The sequence below is a fragment of the Chrysoperla carnea genome, chromosome 5 (genome assembly GCF_905475395.1).
Source record: "Chrysoperla carnea chromosome 5, inChrCarn1.1, whole genome shotgun sequence".
Classification (NCBI taxonomy): domain Eukaryota; kingdom Metazoa; phylum Arthropoda; class Insecta; order Neuroptera; family Chrysopidae; genus Chrysoperla; species Chrysoperla carnea.
Genome location: NC_058341.1, coordinates 68,901,192 through 68,915,084, shown reverse-complemented (window position 1 = coordinate 68,915,084; position 13,893 = coordinate 68,901,192). Strand labels below are relative to the sequence as shown.

Below are 13,893 nucleotides of genomic sequence, written 5' to 3'. Positions count from 1 at the left end.
TTTGGGCACGACTCTGATAACTTCAAAATTCTGACTGATACCACAGCTCAGATTCCAACACCTCCCTCAAACCCAATATTCAAAGCAAGCAGATTAATGAATCAGAAGAAACTCTTCCTTCAAAACAAACCAATACAAACGACGCTTCATTAATATCAGTAGAAATGGATTTAACAACTTCAATTGCAAACTCTAAACAAAAAAGACATTTATCAGCTAGTTCTCAAGAAGCCGACTCCGATCCTTCACCAGTTCAAAAAAAAACTCTACAAGTCACTCACGATAAAATTATACCATCGCAGTCAATAACCATAGAACCAGCACCAAAAACCACCATCAAAACTACTTCCCTTGTTGTGTGCTACAAGATGTCGTTGTAGAGTTTAATATGAATTATCACGAGCATTGTGAAATCCCCCTTTTGGTGTGGATCAATATTATATTAATCGATAATAGGTTTGTTTCACGGCTAAGTGAAACCATTTATATACACCATTTAGCATGAGGTTTCCACGCTCCAGTAATAGATTTTAAGGATAAATCTCAATAATGATTGATGTTTATTTGTGGAAAATTCGGTCAGTTTATCCTTGGCCCATTTATCAGCAACACAACATAAATCCAAACTTAACCCTTATAAAATAGAATTTTGAACTTCATCAAACATATAAATTTTACTTCTTCAAATTGGTACTATGACTTTATCCAAATTCACTCAGTAAACAAAGTGTTGAATATGGCGTACGAAAGTTCGTAGCTGTCATTAATTTTATTTCAAACTTCAACAATTATAGCGAGGTAAGAAAAGTTCATGATTAATTTAGAAAACTGGTAGAATATTATTGAAATTACCTTGATCTCCATTGTAGGGGATATTTATCTTTCAGGATAACCGCCTAATGAATAATAATTCCAATTATTCCACTGTTGATCCACTGTAAACGGCTCAACACATGTGTTCCAAAATTTCAATTAAATTAACATTTTGCTCTAAAATTATCTCTTTATTGATCTTTACTTTTACAATTTGTTAAATTACATTCGTTTCTTTGAATTTTAATACAATTTACATGACCAATTAATCGCGAATCAAATATAAATTTACTGTTTCGTCGACATGTTTAATTTTAAAACCAATTATTTTCAGATGAATGTATGATCGATTAGATGTTGAATCGACGGAGTACGATAATTAAAGAGAAAGATTTCAGTCGCCTTCGCATTCACAACAGCTCGGGTATGTTTTGTGCGGTTGCGCAGATAAAATTTAAAATTTTTACAATAATAATGTTTTGTAACATAACATATTTCCACCCTTCTTCCAGAAGATTGGGGTGTTACACTCTTGCATGTACGAGGAGTTGCTGACCACTACACCACCGAGGAAACAATCTGTGTGGGATTGTTATGGGGTCCAGACAACTGGCCCTTCGAGGGGGGGGGGGATCTGAAGGATAGGAGGTCACTGTTCGGGAGGTGTACGTATGCCCTTTTTTTTTTTTTTTTTTTTTTTTGAATGGTCTTAAATATTGTCCATGGCTATTTGATGCTTCTCTAATTGTACCCAGTCGTTTACTTCATACACATGTTTACGCCCGGTTTTATTAAGTAGTCTCTACGTCTTTTTTAAGGATTCATCCAAGAATCGGTTGATGATGGACTCTTTTGGTACTTTTCAGGCCATATAGTGCGTTTCCACTTTTGGACGTCGTAGTGCTGGCGATGATTTGCGTTTCTGACAGATTTGCAAGATTTTACGTAATATACCACGTCGCGATACATATTCCTCCAATCTTCTTTCCTTATGTTTTTCTCACTAGTTTACGGAGAAGCCCGGCTTGAATTTGTAAAATTTTCATCAGGTTGTCGTGTTTTAAACGAGCAGTGATGTATTTACGTACTTCATCCAGTGCTTGTACCACGTGAACGTTTGGGAATTTTCATAAGTGTCCGTAAGAATAGTAGGGTATCGTCTGGTAAATTTTCTTGGAATGGTAGTTTATATAGTGATTCAGTTTGTGGCTGGTTCAATTTTCCATTTTGCAAGGATGTGAATAGCATCGTCGATGTTGTTATTTGCATCCGGAATGTATTCAACCATGAACTTATGTTGTGATAAGTTCAATTTCCAACGTTCCAGTTTAGCTGTGCCCTTAGAATTTTCGTGGAGGTGCACCAACAATATTATCGAATTTGTATTGAGTGAATTAATTTTAACGTTTCTTTTTCATATATATAATATGGATTTGTTTTCAGATGTTGATAATAATTTTTTTTGTATATGAAAATTTGTATTTTGTACATATTGGGTCTGCTGTCGAACCATTTTCTTTCACTCGTTTAAGTATTTCTTCCGAATGTTGAAATGTTTTATTGTGTCATCATTTGGCCGTAATAATCGTCGAAATTTGTAAAATTTTGTGAAATTTTAGGCCTTGTAGGTGGTGATTTGTAATACGGTTCGGATTGGGGTATATTCCTTTAAAAACTTCCATTGAAATACTTGTTGTACATCCAATTATTGTTCGTTGAAACTTTTTTATAATTTGTTTCAATTTTTCAGAGTCATCATCGTCGGTTCTTGGAATTCCCTCACAAAGCTTGTGGATATCAAGATGAAACATCAGCACGACCGGATTTACTGATTATGCGTTCATGTGTATCAAGCAAAAAACTGTTATGGATAGCCATTTTGTCCGTCAGGTTTGGGTCACGTGTCGATAATTGTCTGTTAGGTTCTGAATGTGGAAGTAGGATTTAAGGTTGGGTGCAGAGTGCCCTCGGTTTAATGGTATATGTTTGTTCTACCTGTGTATGATTGACGACCACCGAGTGTGTTGTGGATGCGAAAGTGTTTGCTGCATCGTGAAAATTTCTGTCCACCAATTTATTATGATGACTTCAATTTATGTTTGATCTCCTACTACGGAATGCTTGGTTCCACTTGCAGATGACGAAGTTGGTTCAGTCTGTAAATAATAAATAACAAAGCAGAATATGTTTCTCTTTTTTTTTGTTGAAAGATCTTATAAAGAAAAAAATTCTTTGGAATGTTTTCAGACTCGCTATAAATAATAAATTAATTTGTTTGAAATTTTTTTTGTGTTTTATTTTGTGTGAAATTCCTTGTTAATTCTATTCTTAAGATTAATCCAAATGCTTCGCTTTTTGAATTAATCTTGTTATGAAATTTATGGTTATAATTTGAATTTGGGTTCTAACCTGTAGATACCTATTTTTAAATAGTTTAAAGCTTTGCTACCATTTATGTTGTGTGTGGCGAGATGTCGTTGTGAGTTTAATATGAACTAAGCGTTGTGAAATCCCCCTTTCGGTGTGGATCAATAATTATATTAATCGATAATGGGTTTGTTTCACGGCTAAGTGAAACAATTTATATCCACCATTTAGCATGAGGTTTCCACGCTCCAGTATTAGATTTTAAGGATAAATCTCAATAATGATTGATGTTTATTTGTGGAAATTGGTCTGTTTATCCTTGGCCCATTTATCAGCAACATAACATTAATACAAACTTAACCCTTGTAAAAATAGAATTTTGAATTTCATCAAACATAATTTTACCACTTCAAGTTGGTACAATGATTTTATCCAAATTCACTCAGTAAACAAGTGTTGAATATGGCGTACGAAAAGTTCGTAGCTGTCATTAATTTTATTTCAAACTTCAACAAATTATAGCGAGGTAAGAAAGTTCTTGATTAATCTAGAAAACTGGTAGAATATTATTGAAATTACCTTGATCTCCATTGTAGGGGATATTTATCTTTCAGGATAACCGCCTAATGAATAATAATTCCAATTATTCCACTGTTGATCCACTGTAAAACGGCTCAACACACGTGTTCCAAAATTTCAATTAAATTAACATTTTGCTCTAAAATTATTTTCTTTATTGATCCTTTCATTTTACAAATAGTTAAATTACATTCGTTTCTTTGAATTTAGAATACAATTCACATGACCAATTAATCACGAATCAATTATATATTTTACTATTTCGTCGACATGTTTAATTTTAAAATATATTTATTTTTAGATGAATGTATGATCGATTAGATGTTCAATCGGCGGAGTACGATAATTAAAGAGAAAGATTTCAGTCGCCTTCGCATTCACAACAGCTCGGGTATGTTTTGTGCGGTTGCGCAGATAAAATTTAAAATTTTTACAATAATAATGTTTTGTAACATAACACCCTTAAAACCAAAAAAACAAAAGTGGGAAATACTAAGAAGAGCCTTAACGAATTAATTGAGCCTCTTAGACTGGTCAATTTAAATTTTTCGAGCTATAGTCAAGATACAGCAAACCAATACATGTAAAAAGTCTGAATAATTATTACATTACATTACAAAAAATATTTCTTTTGGGGGTATTATTATCAGTCAAATTCTGTTTTAAGAGTGGGTTTTTTTCAATTGTCAATGCATACGTTCTACTGACTTAGTACTCTAGCATCATTCGGATGACCGTAAAAAAAAATGATTTTGCTTGCAGTTTGGAAACAATTTTAAAACTTCTAGCACAGTTTTACGAGATGCCCAAGCAAATTTGTGAAGAAAAAAACCTCCATCCATAACTAAGACATCACTAATAGTATACAATATCAATTAGCAGCAATTATATTACATAAAAAATTGAAAAAATAATTATCGATCAATTAATCAAGCGCGCAATATTCGCACATATTCAGGCAACTATCAAAGAAAATTATAAGCACAGAAACGTTTATAAAAAAGCACGCGTATATGAGCTATTGGAATTTAAAGAAACATGGCTTTTGGTCGATAAAAGCGATTTTTGCCCAAACTTTTCAATATTTTTCAAATTTACTAAAACGATCTTCTTGGGCATATTAAGAACAAACTTTTCACTAAGGGTCGTTTAAAAATATATTTTTTTCAAAGAGATATGGGCGTTTAAAAAAAATGCAATTTTTAACAGTTTTTTTTCAATAATTTTTTTATTTTATAATTTTTTGACATCTAACTGGGCTAGATCGATTCGAAATTAAAAGTTACGCATTTTTTGTTCGAAACTTTTTTTTATACAAAGCTTATTTTTTTAAAAAACCTACAAAAACTGTTTTCGAGCAACTTTGGCAGCCATTTTGAATGTCTTCCGGTAATTTAAAAGTGTAAAAAAATAGTGCCTAGAATTCTACGGAAAATTTACGACTTTTTACATGTATTGGTTTGCTGTATCTCGGTTACTAAAATTTAACATTGTGCTCAAAATAGATAGACTAGACTATCTAAGAATATACATTGAGAGTGATCCAGATAGTTACCCACTAAGCTTTGATCAACTACAAAAATTTATTTCGGACTCAAAAGGAAATGCAAAGATTTCACATTTACTAACCAAATATTCAACCCAGCCAGATCATCTATCAGAAATGATACAAACAATCCACTCCATGTCCTCAGACAGAATTGCAAAAACGCAATTAACTAATTTAATGCATAAATTAGAAGCAGAAACAGTCTCTAACTTAAATAAACCAAAAAGAAAAACAATGAACACCAAAAATAATCCAAGTCAAAATAATATTTCGACCCTTCAACGAAATTTAAATGGCTTACGTAATATATATATATATATATATATACCACCAAACAAACATCTCCACTCCTCTGACATCGCAAACTCTCTTGAACACTGGCAAACTTACCCACTTCTCAACAGCAAATGGAAAATTTACAGCTATAGATCTTAAGAAAACTATATCAATAATAACAATAAATATAATTTGACAATATATTACCTACTGACACTGCGTATATGACCATAGTAGTTAAACACGCAATGTAATATTTAAAAAAAAACTTCTAGGTGTCCCTGTTTTTCATTAAAATTTCAGACTAAAACCAGCCATATCAACTTGTTGTGCGTGTTTGCCTACTAGAATTTCGGACTTTTAATTATATTTCGGTATATTTTCTTGATCTGATTTCGGTTTTCGACACAAATGGGTGCATGATAAAATTTTGTACATTCCAAAGCATGTACCTGTCAAAACCTGTAAAACACTCCAAAAACATGGCTTGAAATGTACCTTTTCCGGCACTGTTGATATAATATAAGGATAAAAAAACCTTCTATTAGAAGAGGTTTGCAAATTTTCAACCTATTTTTTACAAAACTGTAAAAGAAAAAAGGTTGAAACTTTGCGACTTATTATAAGAAAAAATTGGTTAGAAATTACGAATTTCATCCCTTTAATACTATCACATGTGGTTTCGGAGGAAATCTAAAGAAATTTTTCTTGCGTTGCGAAGTACGTCGTACGGCGGACAGAAATTTTTTTTCTTTGAAACGTAAAAACCCCTAGATTTTATTTAACTAGAATAAAATAACATCAATACGGTGTTTTTTTTGTTGTTGCAAAAACGGGATTAGCAGTAAAAGAGAAGGGGGAGGTATCGGGAAAGTTTTCACCCAAATAAACCACTATCCTGATATAAAATTAAATTCAGCCCATAAGTCTATATTTTCGGGAATTTATGATTAAAAACATTATAAAAAAAAATCATATATTATATTCTTTATGATTGTAGCAACAAACATTTTCCATACGAAGGCAACTTAAAATGACTAGATCTTAAAAATTGTCGATCCTTATCATTATTTCATAAATCGTCATGCATTCTCTGTTTAACCTTAAAATAAGCTGCTGTTTTGGGCGACTTAAATACCTAAATCGCATTAAATGAGCCTAGTGGTGAATTTTAATTGAGAATAATTTATGATATTTTTAGTAATCGTCACAAGCGGTTTATAGAAAAACTCCTCCACTTAGGTTCTGTGAGTAATTTTGTTCACGTCTCTCTCCTACATCGTTTTAAAATGGTGGCAGAAGTGTATAAAGTCGATATAGTTTTTCACCCATACATGACGTTAAGGGCTGAGATGCATTTTTAATGGCATTTGTACGATTTCTATTAGACCACTTTTATATGATGTACTGAAATTTATTAAAATCAATTGTAATTGTGGCCCTGTATGATGTTATATATATTATGGTAAATTAGAGAAGTCCTCAGCCAGGCTTTAAAACGATTTTCTATTTAAAGTAACTCAGATACAGAAATATGTTTCAAGCAAGTATAAAGCATAAAAAGCATAAAATCATATCAAGGGTGCAGCTTGGATTGGATCTGCACCTTTAAGATCAGTCGAAGGTCAACTCGTTTTTTTACTGTTGATAAACAACCGCTTTGAATTCCTAAAAAAGTAATTGTTTTTCTTGAAACTTTGTTTGAAATATTTGGCAGAAATTTAATGTATAAATAATTTTATTGGTACACTAGCTTTTGCCCGCAACTTCGTCCGCGTAGAAGTCGATAATGGTTCTAATAGTATTTTTAATTGGTATTTTACTTTACTGGGCCTTTGATCAGGTGAAAGTGCCACTGGGGATTTTTTTACAATGAAATCGAAATGCTAGCAATCTGGACCATGCCACACACAACTGGCCGTAAGAGAAGCAACTTTCCCTTAAGTCTACTCCCGCTACTTAAAGAGTTTGACCTTGACCTTTGTTAATGGATATGACGTAGCAGACTTTGGTAGGAAACTGCACTCTTGAATTCGAAGAGGTAACTTCATGGTGTAGGGGAATCCTAGGAATAAATACATAAATACATTCACTTGCAATCTGGTACCATTGCATAATTTTGGTGGATTAATATTGCGCAGCATCATAATTGGCGCGCCAACTCTCAATTTTTATATATGAGTTGGGAGACCGGAGGGCTTCAGTGTGTTTAGGAGCTCGAACGGATAATGAATGGCATCATCGGTGTTTATCACTGATTCGACGGATTTATATTGATATTCGACCCTTTCAAATGATCTCAATAGTATTTCATTAATGACTGAGGCCTGTTCGTTTTTTGGTGTTAAGATGGCACGTTCGCATAATAATTCTACAGGTTTATCAAGAATATTATAAATGTCCGGGTAAATTTGCTCTATAATCTTTTCTACAGAGGTAACTATTGTACCTAGCTAGCTCTGTTGGGAGAATTATATTATTATCTTGTTCTACGAAATCACTATTTCCTATTTTAAGCAAAAGGTCTGAGAACTGTCCTGCAGTAACATCTCCTCTAACATGGACTCTCATATTTTTGGTAAAGCTCAGCTTTATCATCGAAGGCCACAAATGAGCCCGCTTGAACGCACGCTTTTACTTCGTCCGTACGCGTTCCTCTGTTCACTATTGGTAAAGTCTGACGGAAATCCCTTGCCAACAATACAGTATCTCCATCTGTTTGACAATTATTATTCCTTATATCTTGCAATGATCTATTTAGGGCTTCGAAACCCCCTTTATGAGCCATAGTACTCTCATCCCAAACAATTAATACCGTTTTGCAGAGTACTTCTGCCATATTACTTTGTTTTAGTATATTGCAGAGTGGAGTTTCGGTGTGTATCAAATCAAAAGGAAGTTTCAGGGCGAAGTATGCTGTTTTTCCTCCTTCCAGTGTGGTTTTTCCTCCAAAGTGCCAGCAATTCCGGACGATGCAACCGCTAAGGCGATATCGCGGTTGCTTCTCAGTTTGGCAAAAAGTAAATTTAATATAAAAGTTTTGCCTGTTCCACCAGGAGCATCCAAAAAAAGATACCACCTAAACCTGCGCTGATACTGGAAAATATTTCATAATATACTTATCTTTGTTTATTGGTTAGAGAGACTTCACTATTTGACACCAGTTCTGCTAAGGAATTGACATCGTTAGTTGTTTCCTTCAGGTAATCCCGGTTATTGATTAAGGCTTCAGATCTTTGAGGCTGAGGCAACCCGTGCTGTATGTCCTCCCAATGCTAATACAGCTTCTCCTATTGTGAAAAGGCATTTATTGTAGATTTCATTTGTAATGCCAGAAAGCCTTCCCACATGTCGTTTGTAGTCTTGTGATAGCCTACCCCTGTATTTTACCCAAAGACTTAGTGCATCTGCAATCTGATAGAATACCAGCATTATAGAAAAAAGTTCGCGCATTTTAAATGGAGACTTGCAAGAGGCTGCTTCCTCAAGGGCTGAATCCCAATTTTGGTCGTTCTCTAGCAAACCAAGTTTCATGCAAGCTAACTGAAAAGTTGGTTGGAGGATACCGTTTACAGTTTTCAAGTCATTGAAGCATGATGGAACCCTAACCTCGTGCAGAAGTAACCGAAGATAGTAACACTCTGTGTTATTCGGGTGAACCGTCTACACTCTGCCTAAAGCGTGTTTTTTCATTATTCCTTGCCAGCCGTCTACAGGTTTTCCTCTTTTATATCTGACAAATTTATTTTTTTGCCATACAAAATATGAAGGCACTTCCGCATATATAAGGGTTTTTACAAAATAATCTGTTTGACATAAATCAAAAAAGTTAATAATGTCGTTTTTTCTGGGCTATTAATTTGTTGTCGGAATTAAAATAGATTCGTTGGACATTCAATTCAAGGTGGGCAGCTAAATGTATAACTTCGGGAATCCTTTCCTGAATGGAAAACCCTAAAATTCTCCAAACAGCCACCGAAATACTCAAATAACGACCACCCTCATATAATTTAACTTCGCCCTTATCGTTTTCTAACAGGAAAGCCGCCTGGTCACTGCCCTTATTAATATACTTACAAATATACTTTATCGATTTAACAGAGTTGCAAAATTCTATATTATGTGCCTCAAATGTCCGTGATAGAATTGCCGGTTAGACTTTTAGTTTACAGTTGTACCATTTGTAATCATTGTTTAAAATATTTCGTACAAATATAAAATATACTGTGCAATAGAAAAATATATTTATAAAATTAATTATACACAGTATGTTACATTTTACATTTACTGAACCAATTGTATCTGACAATATAACCAGCTTTGTTTATAATTTAATTGGGGAATCACCTCATTTGAACGATTCGCATCTTCTTCATTACTAGGTTCACTATCATCAGACAATTCTACCGAGCCACCATGGGGAATCACCTCATTTGAACGATTCGCATCTTCTTCATTACTAGGTTCACTATCAGACAATTCTACCGAGCCACCATGGGAAATCACCTCATTTGAACGATTCTCATCTTCTTTATTACTAGGTTCACTATCATCAGACAATTCTACCGAGCCACCATGGGGAATCACCTCATTTGAACGATTCGCATCTTCTTCATTACTAGGTTCACTATCATCAGACAATTCTACCGAGCCACCATGGGGAATCACCTCATTTGAACGATTCGCATCTTCTTCATTACTAGGTTCACTATCATCAGGCAATTCTACCCAGCCACCATAGGGAATCACCTCATTTGAACGATTCGCATCTTCTTCATTACTAGGTTCATAATTTTGATTTTCTTCGCATTCTTTACTTTCTTCATGATTTTGATTTCCTTCATTTTCTTCGTTTATTTCAATCTTCTGCTTTTCTTCGATTTCTTGGTTTATTTCAATCTTCTTAGGATTTAAATATCTCTTTGATTCTTTGTTTTTAAATTTATACTCCATTATACTTTCATCAAACCGTACATCTCTTGACTTGATAATCTTAATTTCATCTGGTAACCATAATCGATACCCTCCACCGCAATAACCAACCATAACTGCCCTCTTGGTCTTGGGTTCAAGTTTGCTTCCTTTTGGCATTATTGTGAAACAACTTCTACATCCAAATATTCTCCGCTTACTGATATCATTTCGTCCATGCCAAATTATTGATGGAGTTTGATTTGATTCTAAACTTCTTCTTCAGTTGTTGGTGTTCTGTTCAACTCGTGCATAAATCAAAAAAAGCTAATAATGTCGTTTTTGATGGGCTATTAACTTTGTTGTCGGAATTAAAATAGATTCGTTGGACATTCAATTCAAGGTTGGCAGTAAATGTATAACTGCGGGAAACCTTTCCTGAATGAAAAACCCTAAAATTCTACAAACAGCCGCCGAACTAATCAAATAACGACCACGCTCATATAATTTAACTTCGCCCTTATCGTTTTCTAACAGGAAAGCCGCCTGGTCACTGCCCTTATTAATATACTTACAAAAATACTTTATCGATTTAACAGAGTTGCAAAATTCTTTATTAATATGTGCCTTAAATGTCTGTGATAGAACCTTATTATAGGGTAACACGCACCTATTGTCTACTTCAATTTCTCTTAATTTAAGTTTAAGGCCACCGTCAGCTGGAGATCTTCTGTACTGTGGATTACCATCCTCACCTGCTGTGTATCTCTCAGAAATTGTCTGGGATAGTTGATGCTACACTTATTATTTTTCATGCAGAGAGAATTATTATTAAGGTTCCCATATGGACCGTGCATCATATTGTTTTTAATTATGTCGTATAAAATACAATCTTCATTTGGATTTGGTATCTCAGCATAAATAAGATCATCAACTATGTCAGGTGAAATGCGATTAACCATCCATAGCAATATGTATAGGTGAGGCAGACCCCGATTCGGCCATTCGGTAGAAAACATGAAACAACGTACCTCTCCAAATATTTTTCCTTTGGTTAGACGTGCTATTATTTTTTTAACTGTGAAGTGAAAAATCATAGCTTTTATGTCGTGTCTATCATAACTTTTTTTCTCGGGCAAGAGCATCTACGTTATTTCATCCCATCGAGGATTGCAGGTAAAAGTTATAAAGAGATCGGGACGACCGTAGTGGCGCACATACGTCATGGCGTATTGTATCCGCTCATGCATATAGCGTGGCCCCCCAGTAAAAGAAGAAGGAAGCACCACTTTTTGACCCAGCTGATCAGCATCAGCGTTCTGTTTCCCTATCGCATCATGCAAGTGAATATAACTGTCCACTCTAAGTTGCGCCTGATTGTTCCTAATATAACTCAACCTTTCCGTCTCGATTTTCGCAAACATGTCCACTAAAAACTGATTAAACAAGGAACGAAAATATAGTAGATGATTATTTAAAACTTGCAGTAGATACCATTTTCTTTAAGCGATTGCTTGGGCTTAGGATCGCTCAAGGGAATAGAAATGGACTATCCATCCTCGCCGTAGCAAAACAAAAGTGGGTACTGTAAAGCATCGTTTGAGCGATGAATTTCACTTATTCGATGCAATGTGTTATCCTGGCTCTCAATTACATTATGTTGCTTAGAAAATTGCTGTCCAATAATAACTAAAGCAACTTCGTTCGACGGGGGTTGATTGTACCATTCACTCTGGCCAATTGCAGGCTTTCTTTCAGCATTTATAATAACTTTAAATGTATTTGGCGTAGCAAAAACTTTACCCTGGGCTAGCTTCAACTCTCTTACATATACATTATGAGTATGTAGCATTTCTTGTAATTGCCATACCAAGTCAGGTTTTAGGTAAAGAAAGTTATTGCACCTTAATTGAATTTTTCTATTGTCCTCACCAACAAAATATATCTGTAAGAACTGTGGTTCGTTCTGGGTTTGGTTGGAAACTTCCACCCAAATGATACACCCAGCCCTGCCCCTGAATGTGGGCATAAAACCACCCTGTATAATCTTTTTTGCTCCAAATGAAGTCATTTGAAAACAATTATTATAATGCCGTATACCAGTAAAGAAGTTCTGGAAGCTTTTGCAAAGGTTCTAGCTGAACTTTTCCTGAATCACAGCACATTCCCACATATTCATCTTTGCACTTGAGAGCTTTACACCACTTGCATTCGATGTTCATCGATCCAAAATCAACGGTGTTATCACTATCGTACGCTATGTTTCTATCATAACTTAGCCCAGAAAGAGATTTAGAATTCCAACGTTGCAGACTTCTTTCATTTCGCTGTCCTTCATGATTTCGTTCATATCGTAACTGTAATACTCTGTACACTTCAAGGTTATTGCTCCGATTCTTCCGGGTGTTCCCGCTGATATATACTTGCAGCTTGATGATGTACTTCAGGGTGTTTTTCTGATATTTAGGAGCATGTTTACGATGATTAGAAGGTTCATTTTGATTATATTTTTTTCTTGCTTCCTTAAGTTCCAATTTTCTGATCACATTGGTTACTCTAGCTCTGCGCTTCTTCGCATTATTTTTTTGTGAGTTTCTTTGTATCACAGTAATTTTTTTAGGACTTTTTTTTTAGGACTGGCTCTTGGGCAGTGAATATAGTAGATTCTATGCAATTATACGTGGGCAAAGAATAAATCAAATCTGGCTCACATTCAGATTCAATAATAGTATAAGTCGAACATATATGCATTTCAATGCGTCGTTTTTTGGCCAATTGGAAGCTCATCAGTGTTATTATCATTGGAAAGATCTTGGGAAAATCGTAACCTTTTGATGGATTTAGCTTCTATACCAAATTTGGCATACAGGTTTCCATTTCGATATATTTCAAACACAAATGGGTATATTTGCCCGTCTGCAACTAACTCGCAGAAATCACCATACGTAGAGTGTTGTAATATGCCTAATGTATATTCTTATTTTATCCCATGATTGTTGCCATGACGGTCATCAGACATTACAACAAATTCATCCCAATGATTCGTCACATGACGCACAATTTCTTTACGAACATCCATTGACCGTTCTTGTGTGCCGTAAAACAAATAGTAAAGTATACGGAAAAGGCATGCACCATCCCCCATTGTTGGTACAATAGTAAGATTTATTAATTTTCCATTAATGTTAATCAGATCTGCTCCCATTTTTGAAAATAGACACCGACAAATTTATATTTGTTAGAAAAATTTTAACAACAGTTCACACTTAATTAAATTTCTAAGACAAACTACTACCTTCTATAGTGATAACGTATCGTTATTAAACATATAGAAACATACCACATTTGAGAGTTTCAATGTTTCAATTTTTGTGTTATTTTTTTTTTTAAATTCTGAA

The 13,893-nt window shown here is 34.4% G+C and overlaps 1 long non-coding RNA gene across 1 annotated transcript; it reads left to right on the top strand.

Annotated features, from left to right (window-relative positions):
- Nucleotides 1-798: 798 nt before the first annotated feature.
- Nucleotides 799-2,636, top strand: LOC123300813. Its single transcript, XR_006535403.1, has 3 exons — nucleotides 799-1,237; nucleotides 1,326-1,478; nucleotides 2,564-2,636. It is a non-coding gene; the product is annotated as an uncharacterized LOC123300813 (long non-coding RNA).
- The last annotated feature ends 11,257 nt before the right edge of the window (nucleotides 2,637-13,893 follow it).